At 43.6% G+C, this 17,765-nt stretch overlaps 1 protein-coding gene across 1 annotated transcript in view; it reads left to right on the forward strand.

Annotated features, from left to right (window-relative positions):
- The window catches only part of Taf4b (TATA-box binding protein associated factor 4b), a 177,224-nt gene that overhangs the window by 158,482 nt on the left and 977 nt on the right, over positions 1 to 17,765 (forward strand). The gene's annotated exons all lie outside the window — the stretch shown is intronic.

Genomic DNA, 17,765 nt, shown 5'->3' on the forward strand with positions numbered 1-17,765 from the left:
GTGGGCCAGACTACAGGTAACTGTGGGGGTGGAGTCCAGATAGAATACCAGGAGCTTGGGTTGTTGCCCTACATGACTGATGGCCAGACACCTCTACGCGGGGCAGGGGTGGGGGTGGGGGGGCTAGGGAAAGGGGGTTATGGGAAGCTGTAGCTGTGACAGGAGTCAGGGGCCTAAGGGGCGTGGCCGAACACCTGCAGTGCCTTCCAGGCGATAGATAGTCACTGCCTGGTCTCCAGGTTTCACAGCCTGAGCTCAGCCCTGGAACAGGCTGCCTGTGCACAGCTCACCGCCCCACAGTTAGTCCTAGACAAAACTATATATGAGAAATACTAAGTGGACTTAGTAAGAGAGAGAGAGAGAGAGAGAGAGAGAGAGAGAGACAGAGACAGAGACAGAGACAGAGACAGAGACAGAGACAGAGACAGAGTGTGTGTGTTTATGTTTAAAATTATTTGGGGCTGGAGAGATGGCTCAGTGGTTAATAGCACTGACTGCTCTTCCTGAGTTCCTGAGTTCAATTCCCAGCAACTACATGGTGGCTCACAACCAACCATCTGTAATGGGATCTGATGCCCTCTTCTGGTGTGTCTGAAGACAGCTACAGTGTACTCATGTAAATAAAATAAATAATAAAATTATTATAGAGGAAGAGAAAATGAACTTGAGATGGGGCATAAAAGGAGTTAGAGAGGAGAAGAGGGACGGATAAAACAACATAAGCACAGTATTCGTGTATGAAATTCTCAAAAACTAGAAATTTAACTTTAAAAACATACATTATCCCTCTCTCCCCACAGCACCTCATTCTGTAACTCAAAGAAGAATGAGACTTGGGAAGGAGGCGTCTTGGAAGATGAGCTACCTGGGTACCCATGTCCCAATTGTTCTGGCAGCCTTTAAGAATTCTAGACTTCTCTTCAAACCGCTGATTCAGACTCTTATTTCCTACCAAGGAAATGAAACAGTAATAGCAATCAGGGGGGGTACATATATCAACGATGAACTCAGATGTTTATTCTCACAACCTTCCAAAGGCCACTTTCTTGGATAGCCAGAAGAGGAAAGTGAGGCTCAGGAGGTGTTAGGAAAAAAAAAAAAAAAAAAAAAACCCAAGTCACCTGACTTCTGTCTTTTCCATGCCCTCTACCTGCACACATAGAATATAACACACACACACACACACACACACACACACACACACACACACACTTCTTAAAGAAAGTTAGGACATTTGAAAGCATTCTGCCCAATGTCCTGGCTTTATAAGGAGGATGTAGATAAAAGAAGAAAAAGAGCGAGGAAGAGAAGGAGGAGGAGAAAGAAGAGAATGCAGGGAGGAGCGGAAAGGGGAGGCGAGAAGAGAAGATCTAGTCCAGTGACAAGAAGCTGCAGCAGCATGGCACTCGCTGACAGCGGTGTTGGAGATGGTCCTCTCGGGGACTGTCAGTGAGGACCTGATGTATGCAAGGTGGGTTTGGCCATGTGGGCTACATATGTGAAAAACACATGGAAAGTCCTTTGGCCCATGGTCTCCGGCTAGTGGTGTGATTTGGACCTAAGAAAATAATCCTGGGCTGGGGCTGAGTCCTGGAATGCTTGCTAGCATGTACAAAGCCTTAGGTTCCGTCAGCCAGCACCACATGTATGGAGTGTGGTGGCACATACCTGTAATCTCAGCCCTGGGAAGTAGAGGCCATAGGACCAGAAGTTCAAGGTTGTCTTCAGCTATATGGGGAGTTCCAGACCAGCCTGGAAAATGAGACATTTGTCTAAAACTTCTTGTTAAATAGTGGTCTTTAAATTTGCAGGGTCAGTGATGGAACTTAGTGGCTAAGTGCTTGTCTGGAAGGACCTATGCCCAGGGTTTGATCTCTGGCACAACATATGTCAGGCATAGTGCATGCCTGCAGTGCCAGCACTCACGAGACACAGACTCAGCAGCCCAAGGCCATTCTTAGCTACATATCGAGTTCAAAGCCAATCTTGGATATTTGAGCCTCTGTCTCAAAAAGTTTGTATACGATGCAACAGGGCAGTACCATTGTTTGCATGATGTGCCCCAAGGCAAGTCTCTTTGTGTCTAAATTGTATGCATGTGTTTCCTTATTAGTCTCTCCAACTAGATTAAATCTATTCTTCAAAGCAGGAGATATTTTATAAAAAAAAAAATACATATGGAACGTCTAAGTTTTCCCTCTTCCCAGTTGTATGTATTTTAGGACACTCCTTTTGGAGAACTCTGGGTCACCCACTCTACTAGTTTGGATATTTTAGAACTCCACTGGACTGCGTTGCAAGCTCTGAGGCCAAATATTCAGTTTAGGTAATTTTTAACTTCAGAACCACAGTTCCCATTTTCTGTGATTGCTTATTCAGCGTTTTCTGTGGTAAAATATTCGTGAGACAGAATTTAATTCGAATACTTTTAAGTGGGCAGTCCATGGCATTAAGCACACTCGCACACAACTCCTCTTTTCACCTCCAGAACTTTACCCTCTCCCAGCCCCTCCCAGCCCCGGCAGCCCCCTTCTCCCTGACTCTGTGGATGGGATTGTCTCATGCTCTGTGTCTGCCATCAGCTCCTAGGATGATCCCAGTGAGTGAGGACTTGAAACCCTCTCAGTGCTGAGCTCGGAGATGAAGTCTATGTGCTTGCAGCACGGCTGCTAGCTGACTCTCCCTCCCAGCACAGCTTCCGCGGCTGGCGCTCTCATTGAGGCAAAGAGGTTTCACTGCATCAGCTCACGGCTGAGTTTAGAGACTCGAAAGCCATAGCAGGCAAGATACGAAGGTTGGAAGAGCTGAGCCTGGGACTGAGCAATGTATGACAGGGAACCATGGGAGAAAAAGGTAAATATCTTTCAAGGAATTCTGAATAATTTGGAGCAGACAGAACTTGTGTGTGTGTGTGTGTGTGTGTGTGTGTGTGTGTGTGTGTGTTGTGTAGGCTGGGGATATTTGCTTTAAAAACTTTAAATTACATTTATTTATTTGGTGTGTGTGTGTGTGTGTGTGTGTTGCACACATGTCACAGTGTACATATAGAGGGCAAAGGACAGCTCTTGTGACCACTGAGAGGTGGGGCCTGGTGGGAAGTCCTGAGGCCACTGGGGATGTTCCCTAAAAGGAATCGTGTGGCCTAAGTTTCTCCTTTCACCTGTTCCTTCTTTCTCCATTCATTTATCCCTCCCTTCTTTCTTCCTCTCTCTCTTCCCTTCCTCTCTCCCCTCCCTTCCTTCTCTCCCCTCCCACACAACACTAACTAGTACAATGTCCCATATAGCAGAATTGCTTCAACATTGGCGATATCACCAGTAAAGCTTAGATTCCACTCCAGCTCTGTTTTTATAGCATAGCTCACCATACCTTCTGAGGAGTCTTCCCTCCCCAGCTCGGAGTCCTCTGAAGACAGGAACAGCGACATATCCTCTTTGGATTTTCAGTGCCTTATGGCAGTCAGCAAGCAGAAGATGATTCATTCATGTTTATTAGGTAACCGGTGATGACACACCCCTGGACCCTGGAAATCATTCATGTGCTTTGCATATCTAGGATAAGAGTCCTCATTAACAGTACTCAAGAAGTGTGAGGCGCAACAGTGCTGTGCCTCAGAGGAGGACCCAGAACTAGCTGGCTCTTCTACTCACGTGAGGACACTGTATATCCCTCCACGCTCATGAATTCTGTAGCCATGTTTTTTGCATTCATGGATTTAGCCAACTATCAATCAACTATATTTGAAAAAAGAAATGAATGTGGTCTGTATGCATTACTTTTCTTGTTGCCATGGCAAAATGCCCAAGAAAAGCCACTTCAGGTAGGAAGGGTTTGTTGTTGCTCTCAGTTTTAGGCAGTACAGTCCATCACAGACAAGAAGTCTTAGTAGAAGAACATGTGGTGGCTGTCCGTCACACTGCATCTGTTGTCAGGAGGCAGAGAGCTGGAGGATCATGGTCATCAGGCTTTCTGGCTCCCTTTTCACATCCTGTTCACACTGGACACCTGGTTCACACTACGGTGGATCTTTTTTCTCCCCTGTTGCACCGTTCTAGAACTATTCCCATAGATATACCAAGAGGTGTATCTTCCAGGCAACTGCAAATGGAGTCAAGCTGACAGCAAAGATTCACTATCACACGATCAATATATAAATATCATGTAAGCTCCCTTATAATCCCAGAGCTAAAATGCTTACTATGAGAAATGAGATGCCATAAAATAGATATGGACATTATTGGAAACTTCCAAAGTAGTGAGTATTTCGAATACTTCTTGATATGTAGAATATAGGAAATGATATCTTTATTTAATAATTCATGGTGAGGAACGAGGAATAGGCTCAACACAGTCCACTGTGCTATTCCTCTGGCTACAGCCCAGGTTCTGTTCTTAACAAGGCATTACAAAGTTGACTGAAGCTGCTACCTTGCTTCCTTTGATCTAGGCCTCTAATCCACTTCTTAGCCTAGTGGGCTCTGGATCTAGGCAGTCTGCAGAGCCTTCTTTAGATTGGACATTGCCTGAAAGTGCTAGATCTGATGAGTCCGTTTCAGTCCTCTAACCACCCTTCAGGTGTACATGTTTGTGCAGGCTCATGTGTGTGAATGGGTGGACATGTGTGAATGTGTGAACATTAGAGGTCAAACTTGGGTGTCTTTTTAAGTCGATAACTACCTTTCTGGGACAGAAGAGCTCAGCCAAACCTGGGCCTTATTGATTAGATTAGACTGGCTGGTAAGTGAGACCCAGGGACTGCACATCTCTGCTTTTTCAATGCTGAGATTGCAAGAGTGCAGCACCCCAACCAGGTTTGTAAATTCATCCTGGGGATTGAACTCTGATCATCATGTTTGTATCATAGTGCTTTCCTAACTCTGCCATCTTCCTTGTCTGTCTCTTAGTTGTTGGGCATTGTCCTTCTGTCTTTGAGATTCCTGCACTGCGAACCACCTCTATTCCATACTGTGTTCCTCATCATTCTTAGCCATTCCTTCTGTGTCTCCATTTCTGAAGGTGGCAGCTTCCCAGGCACAAACCACTCCCCTTCTTCAGTCTCCCCGATTGCTTGCCAGTCACCACTCCACACCCCATAGTTGACTACTATGCCTCCTCCACTCAGGGCCTACATCTGACTCCCCATCCACATCTAGTTGCTGTTCAAGACACATCAGTTGAGGATTCTCCTTACCAGCCTTCAAGTGCCAGCTGCTTCTTGCATTCACATCCCTTTTCCCAGAAGTGGTCTCAATTACGTGAGAGCCCAAGGTAGCAACTTTGGGATCTTTCTCTCTGTCACCCACAGTCAATTGCTCACCAAAGACTGTTGTTTCTACCTTGGAAATATCCTATGTGCTCACCTGTCTCCTCCCTCCCAATTGCTTCCATTTGTCATCTCTCCGTAAGACAGCTCCAATGACCTTCTGATCCATCTCTTCTGCAGCCTGTTGGCTCTGCTTCCTTCCTCATTCTATCCCAAATGGTGTTCCTTAAAGACAAACCGAGTTACCTTGCATTTCTGCTTTCAAATGTCCCAGGTTCCTTATTGCCAGTTTCTGGTTTCCATGCTGGGCTCACTGGGTCTCAGTGCTAACTGGGTGTAGCTTTTTGGAATGCACTATAGGATGCTAAGTTAGTGGGTAGGGTCTAGGAGTCTACATTCAAAAGAGTTCCCTTCAACTGGCACAACCATGTGACCTCAGTACTTGGCAGGCTGAGGTAGGAGGGTCATGAGTTCAAGGCCCGCCTGGGTTCTCTTTCTCACTTCTTCCCGTAAGCTTCCTGTTCATGCCTCACAGGGAACTTGCTGTTAGCAAGCTCAGCACCACTTGTTCAAGTGTCTGTGTTCTGCATGCATGACCTATTGTCCCTGAACCTTTCATGTCACTGTCCCTTGTGGTCACTGTCTTCTTCCTCTCCTCCTCCTCTTCTTCCTCCTCCTTCTTTTTGATCTCAAGAGTTAATGCTTTAGTGTTTTTTGTTGCCTCCTTCCTGAGGCTTCTTGTAAAGAAGGTGCTACAGGTGACCATTGTAGAACAAACTCATTAATATTTATGGAGTCTGAGCTGAAAGCATGCATTTCAATGACAACTTACAAAAATTATTTATTCATTGTACAACTCACTATGAACCCTTCTTCTCCCAGTCCCCACTTAGGCAAGTCCGCCCCCATCCCACCTTCCCCTTGAGAAGGGGAACCCCATTACACCCCCTGTCCCCATTCCTTGTCTTCTTGACAGGATCTAGGATTCCACTCTAGGCCATGCAAGACCTTCTCTGACTTCCCACTATCAACAGCAGCTTCTCTCCTGTGTCACAGAGCATGCCTACTGGTGAGGCATGGCTACTGTTTTGGTATGCTCTTCTGTTGAGGGACTTTGCTTGGGGAGTTGTGAACATACATCTCTTCACTCTACATATGGTTTTGATGACAGGCCAAAGAAATAATTCCCCCAAATCGAGCTTGTGCCAGTAAATCCCATGCAGTCACTCATGGAAGTACAGGTGAGGGTTCATTTATGGGAACTCACCTACTCAGGCAGCCGCAACCCCAGGTAGCCTGCTTAGCAACAGCAGCCCCAAAGCTCTCTATACAGTTTTCAGGCAGCTCCACCAAGAAGTCCCCTCCCAGAAACTGTTTACTGTGTGCATAAGCTAGGCATGGGCTTTGTGAACCTGATCATTTTCTAGTAAGTTTACTAAATCCTGTCCTACGTGTCCAGACATCACTGGTTAAAGAAAGAAAACATGGCAGGCCGGCTTAAGAAGCCCTCTTGTCCCTGATGGACTTGCTAAGCAGAATGGCATGAGCATCTGGACGTTTTCTTGTCGCAGTCACCAATACACAATGAGGAACACCTTAGAGACAAGAAGTTTCCCTTTGCACATGTTTGGTTTTGAGGGGACAGTCTGCTGTGATGTGAAAGGCATTGTGACACGAGCAGTTGGCAGTTCCACGTGGCAACAAATTGCTCTCATCTCAGTGACCCGGGGAGGCAGAGCGAAGGGGACACCAGTGCTGGGCTTCCTCCTCCTTTCTTTTGCTCAATTTGGGACTCAACCCATGGGCTGCTGCTTGTTCATAGTAAGCCTCCCAAGTCAACGAATTCTCTTACAGACACACCCAAAAGCATGGCTCACTCATGCCCTTCATGGTCCCTGATCAGTTGGGTCAGCAAAGTCACCATCCCAGCATCTGGCAATGGATACAGGGTAAAGGCCCTGATGCATCTTTGTCTTTGAGGAGCTGGTGCTAGAGTCCAGTTCGGGTCACAATAGATGCTCGAGAACTTAAGTCAATGAATGGGTGCATGGTTGCATGGAATGCTAGCTAATTCCTATGGGTTGTGGGAACACTTGTATTCAGAGTGACTTGTAGGCAGAGGCTGGGGTGAAGCTGGACATGGCCACAGAATCCTCAGGGGACTCAAGTCTTGCAGGAGGTAATAGCCTCCTGGAAGACAGATGTTAGCCTGCGAAGCACCCAGTGGGCAGATATTAAAGGCAAATGCCAGTTGTCTGAAATTTCACCAGTGTACTGGCTAGTTTTGTGTCAACTTGACAGAGCTGGAGTTATCACAGAGAAAGGAGCTTCAGTTGAGGAAATGCCTCCATGAGATCCAACTGTAAGGCATTTTCTCAATTAGTGATCAAGGGGGAAAGGTCCCTTGTGGGTGGGACCATCTCTGGGCTGGTAGTCTTGGGTTCTATAAGAGAGCAGGCTGAGCAAGCCAGGTGAGGCAAGCCAGTAAAGAACATCCCTCCATGGCCTCTGCATCAGCTCCTGCTTCCTGACCTGTTTGAGTTCCAGTCCTGACTTCCTTTGGTGATGAACAGCAGTGTGGAAGTGTAAGCCGAATAAACCCTTTCCTCCCCAGCTTGCTTCTTGGTCATGATGTTTGTGCAGGAATAGAAACCCTGACTAAGACAACCAGGAACCACTGCAAGATCCTTATTTCCTCAAAATGATCATTTTCTCAAGGCTCTGAAGTCATGGCCAAGATGATATCTGTTCCTTGGAGTGCACCGATATGACCAAATTGAAGTCGGAGTTTAAAAGGCAAACTCTTTGTAGACCATAAGGATAAACCAGAATCTCCGTAGTAGTGGCAATGTGCAGTGGAGGAGTGAGGGCTTGCAGGCTGGCCTATGTGCTGTGCTTTCTTATTTGTTCCCAAGAACAGCAGGAGCTGAAGGGAATGACTGAGTGTTCCTGGAGAGAGCAAGGAGGTGTGACTTGCAACTGTCTAGAAGCAGATTTGTGGCAGATGATGTGGTCTCCTTAAGTGAATACAGCACATAGCTGTGAGTGCTCGGCCAGTGTGGTTACGCTCACAAGTAGCTCACCAATAGCAAAGCCAAGACCCAGGCACTCTTGTTTCTAAGCAGATGGACCCTGAACTGTTTAGTCCAAAGTCTAAATGGACTGAGTTTGCACAGTCAGGGCGTTAAAGGAGAAGCTGGAACAGGAATTCCTTGCCTGGGTAGGGAAGGGACTATCTTTATACACATGTGGCTCTGCGTTTCTGTGATTCTGAGAATGCTGAGCTGTGAGTTTACAGTGCATCTTGGAGGCATTGTGTCAGGGGAGGCCTAAAGCTGTGGCAACCAGAGCTGTGTGTTCACCTGGCTTCCTTCTGGGGTGCTACCATACACACTCAGACTGGGTATTTTTCCAGATACTTCTTCTCTGGAAACAATGCTGTCTGTGTCTGTGTACATGATGCGAGGTTTTGTAAGCAGCTGGTTTTCTTATATCACCCACTAGCCACCAGCAAACAGCGTTGATGAGGGAAATGGATCCTACATCATTTCTGAGTGAGTTACATCCCTTATTCAAAAGGATGGCCCGGTGACATGGCCTCCAGCTTTTGGATAAGCATGCATGTCTGTGACTCAGGACCTTACTTGTAGATTGTCACTTTTGGATTAAGTGCAGAACCAATCTTTCATTTATCTGACATTTATTAATTCTTGGAGTTATCAATTCAGACACCTACACTTAGTGTGGACCGAATGTTCGCGACAACCTGACAGTGACATGTGTAATCCTTGACTGAGTCCAGAGTCTGCAAAGAAAAACAAAACAAAACAAAACAAAACAGTCCAAGCTATATAGTAAGATCGAGTTGTTTTGTTTTGTTTTTGTTTTTAAAAGAGAAGAGTATGGACAATCTTTCCAGGCAGTAGAGAGAGAAATCTGAGTCCCATTCTCTTCTCAGTCCTAGGAACACTCGTTTCCTCAATTCATCAACACAAACATTGACCACAAACATTCTTTTCTCTCCAGCTCTCGATTCTTCTGTGTACCAGATCCTCTTTGAGCCTCTTGTTCTTGTTCTTCAAATTAAGAATTTTCTGTTCTCAAAAGGCAACATGGTGCCGTACCAGGAAGACCTGGATAGCATGAAGTTGACAATTTAATGAAGTGGACACCACTAAGCATTCTCATCACAGACAGGGAGAATGAAGGAAGGAAGGCTCGAACAGTCCTGGATTTGAATTGTATTAAAGAATTCTAAGGTACAAAACCCATATCTCTTTAACAAATGCTAGGTACTGAAGATAAGCCAGATTTCTCCCACTGGAGATCTTAAAGGTGGCCGTTAGATTAGTAAATACATAACACAAACAGAATGCTTTGGATCTGAAGAGAAGGGCCATTTTGCTGAGAGGAAGTGGAGACTTCCTGATAGGCAAAGGGGTCTTGAAGTATGGTTGGCAGATGATTTTATCAACCAGAGGATAACTGTATTCCACCATACTTACGGATATGTGGCAATATTACAAACATTATGTAAAAACATGTTATGTGGTGAGCAGCAGAAGGGAAGGGGGTGAGAATCTTTAGAGTTATGTTGGAGAGGTCACTGAGTGTTACACCGAAGACATTGGATAACTCAAGGAGCAAAACACCTTACATTGCAATCCAAGTCCTGGGCTTCAATGCAAGGGACAGACTTTAGGGGGCAGCACTTCACCTCTCACCAGCCAAATGGATGGAGAGCTGTAGAAATAAATGGCCCATGTAGGAAGAATGGAATGGATGTGCTATGTCCTTGAAGGGGGTAGTTGGGATGGAGAGACAAGGACTAGAGAAATGTTTAGGAGATGCTTCCTTCAGGAGCTGGTGCCTAAATTAGAGTTACTGTTGCTGTGAGAAGACAATGTAACCAAGGCAACTTATAAAAGGAAGCATTCAATGGGGCTTGCTTACAGTTTCAGAGGGTGAGTCTCTGACCACTGTGGTGAGAGCATGGGAGTGAGTAGGCACAGTGCTGCAATAGTAGCTAAGAGCTTACATCTTATTTACAAGTTGAAGAGTGTGTGTGTGTGTGTGTGTGTGTGTGTGTGTGTGTGTGTGTGTGTGCATGCATGCATGATGTGCCTGCACATCCGTCATGTATGTACACTCTCAGGAGGGGGAGGGGTTGAGAATGGCATTGGTTTTGAAGCCTCAAAGCCCACCACCAATAGTACACCTTCTTCAATAAGCCCACTTCCTAATCGTTCCTTAACTCTTCCACCAACTAGGGGTCAAGCATTCAACTATATGAGCCTAGGTGTGTCATTCTCATTCGAACCACCACAGCTGGGGACTGAACAAAGTGCACAGGAAATGATCCCTGATGTGGAAGGAGGTTTTATGAACGGAGACAAGAGACCTGAAGGCAGCAAACCTGGGGAGTTTGGGTACTTCATGGAAATGCTTGACAAACCCTACACATGCTGTTGTTTATGACACAAGATATTGAAATGGTAGCATTGCATGCTTTTCATCTTGCCTATCTAAACAGTGAGTGTCAAGGGTACATCTCATCTCTCTGTGTTGTCACGATGGGCACCATGCCTGAAGCTCTGGGGATAAGTTGGCCACAGTACTGGTGAGGGAAAGCCGTAGATGCAAGAGATGACCCAGGAAGTGGGAAGAGGATCAACAAAAGAGTAAAAATATACCCTGTGACCACTGTCAATAAGAGCACGAAGGTGTTTGGTGAATGTATGGACACCATTTTCACTCATCCTTTGGCTGATTGTGTGGGAGCCAAGTGAGGACTGGGTTTTAGAGATTGCTTTATTGCAATCTGGACAGAGGCAGAAAGCTATTAAGAGGATTCAGTGTGTGTGTGTGTGTGTGTGTGTGTGTGTGTGTGTGTGTGTGTGTGTAGCTGTAGTTGATTAATCCTCTCTAATCTCTCTGGCAATATCAGATATTCCTAGATACCTGTCCCATTGCTCTGGATTCTCAAATGAAAACACACACACACACACACACACACACACACACACACACAGCCTTACCTCCCCCCCCTGGCATGTAAGTGAGGTGGATAAACCTATTTTTTTGTTGGATATTTTATTTGTTTACATTTCAAATGTTATCCCCTTTCCCTGTTTCCCCTTCAGCAAACCTTCTATTATACGCCCCCCCCTTACCACCCACCCATTCCTGCCTCACCACCCTCTACACTGAGGCATCAAGCCTTCACGGGACCAAGGGACTCCCCTCCCATTGATGCCAGATAAGGCCCCTTCAGTTCCTTCAGTCCTTCCCCTAACTCCTCCATTGGGGTCCCTGTGCTCAGTCCGATGGTTGGCTGCGAGCATCCACATATGTATTGGTCAGGATCTGCCAGAGCCTCTCGGGAGACAGCTGTATCAGGCTCCTGTCAGCAAACACTTCTTGGCATTAGCAATAGTGTCTGGGCTTGGTGTCTGCATGTAGAATGGATCCCCAGGTGGGGAAGTCTCTGGATGACCTTTCCTTCAGTCTCTTTTCTGCTCTTTGTCCCTGTATTTCCTTTAGACAGGAGCAATTCTGGATTAAAATTTTGGAGATGGGTGGGTGGCCCCATCCCTCAACCAGGGTGCCATGCCTAACCTCTGGATATGGTCTCAACAGGTTCTTCCTGCCCTTTGTGGGGTATTTCAGCGAATGTCATCCCAGTGGGGTCCTGGGAGCTCTTGCTTTCCTGGCATCTGGGGCTTTCTGGTTGCTACCCCCAGTTCCCCATCCCCTCTTGCTACCTCTGTTCACTTTCCTGACCCTCTGTATATCTCTTCTATCTCCTCCCGTACCAAATTCTTCCCCTCTTTTTTCCCCTCTCCTCTTCTCTTCCTCTCAAGTCCCTCCCACCCTCTACTTCCCTTAATTATTTTGTTTCCTCTTCTAAATAGGACTGAATCATCCACTCTTGTCTTCCTTCTTCTTGAGCTTCATGTGGTCCATGAGTTGTACCATGGGTATTCCATGCTCTTTGCCTACCACCAACTTATCAGTGAGCACATGCCATGTGTGGTCTTTTGTGACTGAGTTACCTCACTCAGGATAATATTTTCTAGATCCATCCGTTTGTCTGCGAATTTCATGAAGTCATTGTTTTTAATAGCTGAGTAGTATTCCATTGTGTAAATGTACCACATTTTCTGTATCCATTCTCTGTTGAAGGACATCTGGGTTCTTTCTAGCTTCTGGTATTATAAATATGGATGCTATGAACATAGTAGAGTGTGTGTCCTTATTACATGTTGGAGCATCTTCAGAGTATTTGCCCATGAGTGGTATTGCTGGGTCCTCAGGTAATACTATGCCCAGTTTTCCGAGGATCCACCAGACTGATTTCCAGAGTGGTCATACCAGCTTGCAATCCCACCAGCAATGGAGGAGTGTTCCTCTTTCTCCACATCCTTGACAGCATCTGCTATCATCTCTGACTGGTGTGAGGCAGAATCTCAGGGTTGTTTTGATTTGCATTTTTCCTGATGACTAAGGATGTTGAACATTTCTTTAGGTGCTTCCCAGCCATTCAAGTCTCCTCAGTTGAGAATTCTCTGTTTATCTCTGTTCCCCATTTTTTGATAGGGCTTTTGGTTCTCTGGAGTCTAACTTCTTGAGTTTTTTGTATATATTGGGTGTTCGCCCTTTATCAGATGTAGGATTGGTAAAGAGCTTTCCTCAATATATTGGTTGCCCTTTTGTCCTATTGACAGTTTCCTTTGCCTTACAGAAGATTTGCAATTTTATGAGGTCCCATTTGTTGAATCTTTTTTTTTAATTGGATATTTCCTTAATTTACATTTTGAATGTTTTCCCTTTTCTTGGTCTCCCCTTCCGAACCCCCCATCCCATCCCCCTTCCCTGTCTCTATGAGGGTGCTCTCCCACCCACCCACCCACCCACTCCCCCACTCCCATCTTCCCGCCCTGGAACTCCCCTACACCCTGGCATTGAACACCCTCAGACCCAAGGGCCTCTCCTCCCACTGATGTCCAAAAAGGCCATCTTCTGCCACATATTGAGGCCTGAGTCATGGATCCCTCCAAGTACTCTTTGGTTTGTGGTCCAGTTCGTGGGAGCTCCAGGGGGTCTGGCTGGTTGACACTGTTACTCCCACCATGAAGCTGCAACGCCCCTCAGCTCCTTCAGTCCCTTCTCCAACTCCTCCGTTGGGGACCCTGTGCTCAGTCCAATGGTTGGCGGTGAGTATCTACCTCTGTGTTTGTTAGGCTCTGAAGAGCCTCTTAGGAGACAGCTATATCAGGCTTCCATCAGCAAGCACTTCCTGGGATCCATAATAACATCCAGGTTTGGTGACTGGCGGGTTCAGAATGGCTAACAGTTTCGCTGATACCAAAACCACACAAAGACCCAACAAAGAAAGAGAACTTCAAACCAATTTCGCTTATGAATATCAATGCAAAAATACTCAATAAAATTCTTGCAAATGGAATCCAAGAACACATCAAAACAATCATTTATCAATTCTTGATCTTAGAGCATAAGCTAATGGTGTTCTGTTCAGGAAAATTTCTCCTGTGCCTCTGTGTTCTAGGTTTTTCTTCAATTTCTCTTCTATTAGATTCGGTGTATCTGGTTTTAAGTGGAGGTCCTTGATCCACTTGGACTTGAGCTTTGTACAAGGAGATAAGAATGGATCGATTTGCATTGTTCTACATGCTAATCACCAGTTGAACCAGCACCATTTGTTGAAAATGCTGTCTTTTTTCCAATGGATGGTTTTTGTTTCTTTGTTAAAGATCAAGTGGCCATAGGTGTGTGGTTTCATTTCTGGGTCTTCAATTCTATTCCACTGATCTACCTGTCTATCTCTGTGTCAATACCATGCAGTTTTTGTTTTTGTTTCTGTTTTTGTTTTTTTTTGGGTTTTTTGTTTGTGTGTTTGTTTGTTTTGTTTTTTTCCCCAAATGTTCTTTTATTGTTGAGAATAGTTTTCACTATCCTGGGTTTTTTGTTAATCCAAAATATTTTGAGAGTTGCTCTTTCTAACTCTATGAAGAATTGAGCTGGAATTTTGATTAGGATTGCATTGAATCTGAAATTGCTTTTGGCAAGTTGGCCATTTTTGCTGCCAACTTAATCCTGCCAATTCAAGAGCATGGGAGATCTTTCCATCTTCTGAGGTCTTCTTTGATTTCTTTCTTCAGAGACTAGAAGTTCTTATCATACAGATCTTTCACTTGTTGGGTTAGAGTCACACCAAGATACTTTATACTATTTGTGACTATTGTGAATTTCTTTCACAGTCTGTTTATCCTTTGAGTATAGGAAGGCTGCTGATTTGTTTGAGTTAATTTTATATCCAGCCACTTTGCTGAAGTTGTTTACCAGCTGTAGGAGTTCTCTGGAGTTTTGGGGTCACTTAAGTATACTATCATATCATCTGCAAAAGGTGATAGTTTGACTATTCCTTCCCAATTTGTATCCCTTTGACCTCCTTTTGTTGTCTAATTGCTCTAGCTAGAACTTCAAGTACTATATTGAATAGATAGGGAGACAGGGGATAGTCTTGTCTAGTCCCTGATTTTAGTGGGATTGCTTCAATTTTCTCTCCATTTAGTTTGATGTTGGCTACTGGTTTGCTCTATATTGCTTTTACTGTGTTTAAGTATGGGCCTTGAATTCCTGATCTTCCCAAGACTTTTAACATGAAGGGATGTTGAATTTTGTCAAATGCTTTTCAGTATCTAATGAAATGATCATGTGGTTTTTTTTCTTTGAGTTTGTTTATGTAGTGATTACATTGATAGATTTCCATATATTAAACTATCGCTGCATCCCTAGGATGAAGCCTACTTGATCATGGTGAATGATCTTTTTGATGTGTTCTTGGATTCAGTTTGCAAGAATTTTATTTAGTATTTTTGTATTGATACACATAAGGGAAATTGGTCTGAAGTTCTCTTTCTTTGTCGGGTCTTTGTGTGATTTTGGTGTCAGCATAATTGTGCCTTCATAGAATAAATTGGGTAGTATTCCTTCTGTTTCTGTTTGTGGAATCGTTTGAAGAGTATTTGTATTAGGTCTTCTTTGAAGGTCTGATAGAATTCTGCACTAAAACCATCTGGTCCTGGGATTTTTTTCGTTGGGAGACTTTTAATGACTGCTTCTATTTCTTTAGGGTTATGGGACTGTTTAGATCATTTATCTGATCCTGATTTAACTTTGACATTTGGTATCTGTCCAGAAAATTATCCATTTCATCCAGATTTTCCAGTTGTGTTGAGTATAGGCTTTTGTAGTAGGATCTGATGAGTTTTTAAATTTCCTCGGTTTCTGCTGTTATATCTCCCTTTTCATTTCTGATCTTGTTAATTTGGGTACTGCCTTTGTGCCCTCTGGTTAGTCTACCTAAGGGTTCATCTATCTTGTTGATTTTCTCAAAGAACCAGCTCCTGGTTTGGTTGATTCATTGCATACTTCTTTTTCTTTCTATTTGGTTGGTTGAGTTTGATTATTTCCTGCAGTCTACTCCTCTTAGGCATATTTTCTTCTTTTTGTTCTAGATCTTTCAGGTGTACTTTTAAGCTGCTAGTATATACTCTCTCTCCAGTTTCCTTTTGGAGGCACCCAGAGCTCTGAGTTTTCCTCTTAGCACTGCTTTCATTGTGTCTCATAAATTTGGGTATGTTGTGCCTTCATTTTCATTGAATTCTAAAAAGTCTTTAATTTCTTTTTTACTTCTTCCTTGACCAAGTTATCATTGAGGAGAGTGTTGTTCAGCTTCCATGTCAACATTGGCTTTTTATTATTTATGTTGTTATTGAAGATCAGTCTTAGTTCATGGTGATCTGCTAGGATGAATGGGATTATTTCAATATTCTTGTGTCTGTTAAGGCCTATTTTGTGACTGATTATATGGTCAGTTTTGGAGAAGGTACCATGATGAATGTGAAGAATGTGTATTCTTTTGTTTTAGGATGAAATGTTCTATAGATATCTTTTAAATCCATATGGTCTAAAACTTCCGTTAGTTTCACTGTGTCTCTGTTTAGTTTGTGTTTCCCTGATAGATGAAAGTGGGGCGTTGAAGTCCCCCATAAATATTGTGTGAGGTGAAATGTGTGTTTTTATCTTTAGTAAGGTTTCTTTCATGAATGTGGGCAACCTTGCATTTGGAGCATAGATGTTCAGAATTAAAAGTTCTGCTTGGTAGATTTTTTTCTTTGATGAGTATGAAGTGTCCTTCCTTATCTTTTTTTTGATAAGTTTTGGTTGAAAGTAAATTTTATTTGATATTAGAATGCCCATTCCAGCTTGTTTTTTGGTTCCATTTGCTTGGAAATTTGTTTTTCAGCCTTTCCCTCTGATGTAGCATCTGTCTTTGTCACTGAGGTGGGTTTCCTGTATGCAGCAAAATGTTGGGTCCTCTTTATGAATACAGTCTGTTGGTCTATGTCTTCTTATTGGGGAATTGAATCCATTGATGTTAAGAGATATTAAGTAATAGTGATTGTTGCTTCCTGTTATTTTTGTTGTTAGAGGTAGAATTATGTTTGTGTGGTTATCTTCTTTGGGGTTTGTTTAAAGATTACTTTCTTGCTTTTTCTAGGGTGTAGTTTCCCTCTATGTATTGGAGTTTTCTATCCATTAGTCATTGTAAGCCTAGACCTGTGAAGAAATATAATGTAAATTTGCTTTTGTCATGGAATGCCTTGGTTTCTCCATCTATGGTAATTAAGAGTTTTGTTGGGTATAGTAGCCTGGGCTGGCATTTTTGTTTTCTTAGGGTCTGTATGACATCTGCCCAGGATCTTCTAGCTTTCATAGTCTCTGGTGAGAAGTCTGGTGTAATTCTGATAGGTCTGCCTTTAAATATTACTTGACCTTTTTCTTATATTGCTTTTAATATTATTTCTTTGTTTTGTGCACTTGGTGTTTTGACTATTATGTGATGGGAGGAATTTCTTTTCTAGTCCAATCTATTTGGAGTTCTGGAGGTGTCTTGTTTGTTCATAGACATCTCTTTCTTTAGGTTAGGGAAGTTTTCTTCTATAATTTTGTTGAAGATATTTACTGGCCCTTTAAGTTGGGAATCTTCACTCTTTTCTATACCTACTATCCTTAGGTCTGGTTTTCTCATTGTGTCCTGGATTTCCTGGATGTTTTGGGTTAGGAGCATTTTGTATTTTCTTTGACTGTTATGTCAATGTTTTCTATGGTATCTTCTGCACCTGAGATTATCTCTTCTGTCTCTTGTATTCTTTTAGTGATGCTTGCATCTATGATTCCTGATCTCTTTCCTAGGTTTTCCATCTCCAGGATTGTCTCCATTTCTGGTTTCTTTATTGTTTCTATTTCCATTTTTAGATCCTAAATGGTTTTGTCCAATTCCTTCACCTGTTTGGTTGTGTTTTCCTGTAATTCTTTAAGGGACTTTTGTGTTTTCTCTTTAAGGGCTTCTACCTATTTACCTGTGTTCTCCTGTATTTCCTCAAGGGAGTTATTTATGTCCTTCTTAAAGTCC

Source organism: Mus musculus, chromosome 18 (assembly GCF_000001635.26).
Source record: "Mus musculus strain C57BL/6J chromosome 18, GRCm38.p6 C57BL/6J".
Classification (NCBI taxonomy): domain Eukaryota; kingdom Metazoa; phylum Chordata; class Mammalia; order Rodentia; family Muridae; genus Mus; species Mus musculus.